This window comes from Coregonus lavaretus (assembly GCF_964263955.1).
Source record: "Coregonus lavaretus genome assembly, chromosome: 2".
In the NCBI taxonomy this organism is placed as follows: Eukaryota; Metazoa; Chordata; class Actinopteri; order Salmoniformes; family Salmonidae; genus Coregonus; species Coregonus lavaretus.
In genome coordinates, this window is record NC_139989.1 from 29,044,107 (window position 1) to 29,049,047 (window position 4,941).

The window sequence follows — 4,941 nt, forward strand, 5'->3', positions numbered from 1 at the left end:
CGCCTAACCTGCTCACACAAATGTCAACCAATCGGCATTCCCCAAGGCGCCCTGAAACCTGCTCGGTGACAAAAAGCGAACAAACGCACCCAAGCAGCACAGGAAAAAAGACATCAAGATATGATGAATAAATGAAAACCTTTACCAGACGATAACTATCATCCCTCAAATATAAAATAGAGACAATTAGTTAAACAACCACCATCCTCCTGAGTTCACCCTCCCAACCCCCCATTATATATATTTATATACACATGTACACACACACACAACTGTACAGCTATCAGCTAGCTGGCAATTAGGTGGCCAGCCAGTGAGTAGCTTCTGAGTTGTTTGGCAGACATGGTTCCAACAAAGATTATAGAAGAAGTGAAAGACAGTGAGGTCTTTAGCATAATGGCAGACAAAAACAAAATATGTAAAAAAAAAAAAAAAAAAAAGGATCAGATATCTCTAGTACTCAGGTACTATTTCAGTGGAGATGTCCATGAGAGCTGTCTCCACTTTGAATCGGCTGATCCACTAGATGCAGCAGGGCTTACTGACTAAATCATACACATATTAGAAAGTCTGAAATAATAGAATTGTGAAATAGGCTGAATCAAATTGTGTTTACATATGTTTAAGACTCACACTTACCTCAGCCTGTTTTTCCACTTCATGATCTGGGTATCATTGCCGACCCTAAACCTGTTAACATGTCCTCTAGTGGCATCAGAACATAGGCAGATGGCCATGGAGTTCAGAGTGAAGAATATCTTCTCACAGCATCCTCCCCTCCACAGCTCCATCTCCAGGCATGTTGGTACAAACTTCATTTTATTTTGCCTGCTGGTGAACAAGGCCATTGACAGCACCATCCATGTCCCTCTGTCAAGGAGGTCCTGCTTCTTACGTTTGAAAGTCGTCTCTGAAAAGAGGAGACATTAGAAGGTTTCTTCTCTTAGTTTTGTCTTTTGTCTCGGACAAGGCTTACATGTCAGAGGCGTACTTACTTTACTAATTGACTTGTAGAAACGGTACAACTATATACAACATGTCAATTGTGAAATGATTGATATTGGACATCTAGTGTGAACATGATATTGGGTAATCCTCACCTTGTGGTGATCCTCACCTTTGATGAGGTCTACTTTGAGGTTTCTGGCCTGGGGAAGGGTTGCCCTCTAACAGGTGGTCATCAAAGGTGCCTTCTCCTCTGGCCACGCCAGAGTCTCACTCCAGGAAAAGGTCTGAAAGACCTCTGTCTCCACCGTTTGGGACAAGGGACCATCTTTTTCCTGCACTAACTTTCTCTGAAAGTACATAGAAATCACACAAACCTATGATCCTACATTGTAGATGTATGGTATGTCATATCAACTGAACTATAATCTCAAGTCTAAAAAACAATCACTCTTATCACATACTTCTACTACCTTACCTCTTGATGATGACCTCTTTGTACTTCTTCACGTGTGACCTAGTAAACAAAGCATGGAGGTATTGATGGCAATCCAGGTAATATCTGGCCCTGGCAAGGGGACCAGACCCATAGACTGGAGGTGTCCTCTTCACCTCGGGGACAGGGGACTTTGTTGGTCTTCCAGACAATCTCACCTTCTTCACCTTAGCTGGTGTTCCAGCCAATGTCCTCTTCTTGCCCTTCTTCTGGGTCTTGGTTCTTAGTGTGGCCACACGTAGCCAGCACAGAAATGAGGTTTTAGATGGAGACACAGGATCCAGTGGTCTGGCAGTAGGAGGACTGGTCAGGGACAAAACACTTGTCCTATTGTACCCTCCTCTGCCTTTAAATCAATCTAAACTAAAACCTACATATTTATTCTCAGACATATTCTCCTCACAACTGTCTGTCTCTCCCTATCTCTCAATACTCTATGTATGTGTGTGTGTGTGTCTATATAGTAAATTATATATATATATCTATTATATGGTTATATATTGATAATTATATATTATATTTAAATAAATGACGGTAGTGTATATATGTATATATATATATATATATATATATATATATATATATAATGTGTAAAACTAGCAGTGTAAATGTTAAAACAATAAATGTTATAGAATAAGAGTTTACTGAAAATAATTAGTAATTAAGTGAATAATGGAACAAATGTAGTGAATGTGTCTGTTTGTAAATGAAGCCTGGGCTATACAATTACTGTAATATGTAAATAAACATATCTTTCTATGATTTATCTTTCCTGGTTGTTATTTCTCAGTGTCTCAGGACAGAAAATGTGCCAAGTCAATAAAGTTATGCGCCACATTTTGTGTTTACTGACACCTGTAATGATCTGCGAAATTTTGATTGGTTGACACAGCATCTATAGATTGTGTGATTTGATTGGACATTGAGTATTTGGAGACCTAGGACTACGTTGTTGGATATTCAATTGACACATGCGCTGAGTTTCCACCTTCGAGAAGGTTGCAAGCCACAGTACAGTTGATTAAGATGGGAAGATTTCTAGCTAAGGTGACGATAGAGTCCCCTGGTGCAAACCAGGAGTACGGTGGAAGTAACTTTAGACAAAGATTCGGTTGGAGAGCCTCGTAAATGGCGTCCCTTGAGAAAGCAAGAACAAGATGTATGTCAGGAGAAGTGCAGTATTATCACAAGGAGACGTATACTTGGAATCAGGGGCGGTGTGTTCATTAGGGCGATATGGGCGACGCACTGCCAAACGGGAAAAGGAAGGGATTTATTTTCTAATCAATTATATCACGGCAACAGTAGTTATGAGTGTTCTAATCTAGACGTCTGATCTGCCACTAAATGTCCAATCAGGCTAAAGTCGTGCTTCAAATGGCCCCGCCCCTTTTGGGGCGATTTCAGTCAGGTTGAAAATCGCCCCAGAAGTCTCTCATAGACTCTCATGTAAAATCTTTTTTTTTCAAATATCAGAGCTTTCAATACAATCTCTATGGGTTCCGGGAGGGCTTGCACTTACGCGCTTTCGTCATACGTAACATAACCATGAACGTAACTAAGAAAAGAGCGGGTAGCAGCGTCAATCAATTCACGTACTACTGTCAAGATGGCTAGCGTTCAGTGCAACTCGATTGTCTCTTTGAAAGAAGTTCCTTTTTGTCGGCGAACAAATCAAGATAAATTGGCAACGAAACAATTAGGACCTCCCAGACCAAATTTAATAATTCAACAGGTTTCTACTAAAGGGGGAAAGTCCTACACCCGAGGATTTTCCAAAAATTGGTACGAACGAAAAACCTGGCTAGCAGGCTGCGATGTAGCTAATGCAGTCTTCTGCTACCCCTGCTTACTCTTTCACCCTGAAGGCGGCACGGCAGACAGCACCGCTTGGACAGCGACTGGTGTAATGGACATGCACCATCTTTCAGAAAAGATTAAGAAACATGAGCTGTCAAAGACCCACATGGATAGCTGTTTGAGATTGTCTGCTTTGGGGAGAGTGAACATTGCCATTCAACTGGATGAGGGATACAGGCTAGCTGTCCGCCGCCACAACGATGAGGTTAGCAAGAACCGCCACATCCTCAGCCGGCTAATCCAGTGTGTGAAGTTTTGCGGAGTGTTTGAGTTAGCTTTGCGAGGCAAAGATGAAACTGAGGGCTCCACCAACCCTGGTATTTTTCTTGGACTTGTCAACTTTGTGGCACAATTAGATGAGGTGTTTTATGGAAATGCATATTGTTTATGCAGTGTTGAGGAATGTGAAAGAACACCCTTGATTATATTTACTGTGATAACTTATTTTGCTTTTGTAAGGCAACACTTTTGAGATCAGTCAATAAATGCTTCTGGTATTGACTTATATGCTGCCCCTGTCTTCATGTTGTTGCTGGACATATCTTTTTTAAAATGTGTGTAGGTCACCTAAATCATCAGAAAAATTGCCCCCCCTGAGAATTTTTTCAGGAGCCGCCACTGCTTGGAATACGGAGGAGGATTGGAGGGAAAAAGAGAGGCAGAGGAGGTCTAAGAGAGAGAGGGAGGAAGATTGTGAGCTTGAGTCGGTTAAAAATGGCGGGGAAAAGGGAGAAGGTTTGTTAAAGAAGAATGGTAGAAAATGTAAGCAGAGTGAGTTGAAGACAGGAGGAGAAATGGAAGTGATTGAGGGTGAAGTATCGGAGGTGGTAGGTGTGGTGAAGTACTCGGAGCCTGAGGCTTGCTCCGAGGGTCAGGATAAAGATGAGTCTGTGACAGTAGGAGTAAAGTTTTTGGAAAAAGTTAGAGCCAGTTTGCGCTGTTCTGTGAAGTGAGTGAGTGAGTGAGTGAGTGAGTGAGAGAGAGAGAGAGAGAGAGAGAGAGAGAGAGAGAGAGAGAGAGAGAGAGAGAGAGAGAGAGGTCCTACCAGGGATTATTTATGTATGATGTTGGTAGAATGTATACATTGGGATAGTAGTGAGGATCCTACCAGGGATTATTTATGTATGATGTTGGTAGAATGTATACATTGGGATAGTAGTAAGAGGCCGGTGGGTAAATGACTAAGATTCAAGCCTCCTGTCAGTTAGGGAGATTTGTTTCTTTATTGTGTGTTTAGTTGTACCTTTACCTTCCTGTAGTTGGTCATTTGGAAGGATTCTGTATGGAGAAATGGTCTAAGATCACTCCCAATGTGTTCTCGCAAGGGAGGTATTGAACGGGGGTGTCCATTTTGACCGCTACCTTTTTGAGAAAAGAAAGTATTACTTGTTAAACAATCTCTTTCTCTGATCAATTGTATTAGTATAAAATCATTTAATTTAATCATTTGGGACCCTATTGTATACTTCAATGTTAGAGATATGTTGAAACTGGATCCCTCATATTGATTCTACATATTATAGTATGCCATGGCCATTACTGGCCAAAGGTTAAACCACTGTTATGTTAATGCTATACTATGGTGTTGTGACACTAGACTTTGACCAGATAGTATTGCATCCAAAGATCAACTGTACCTA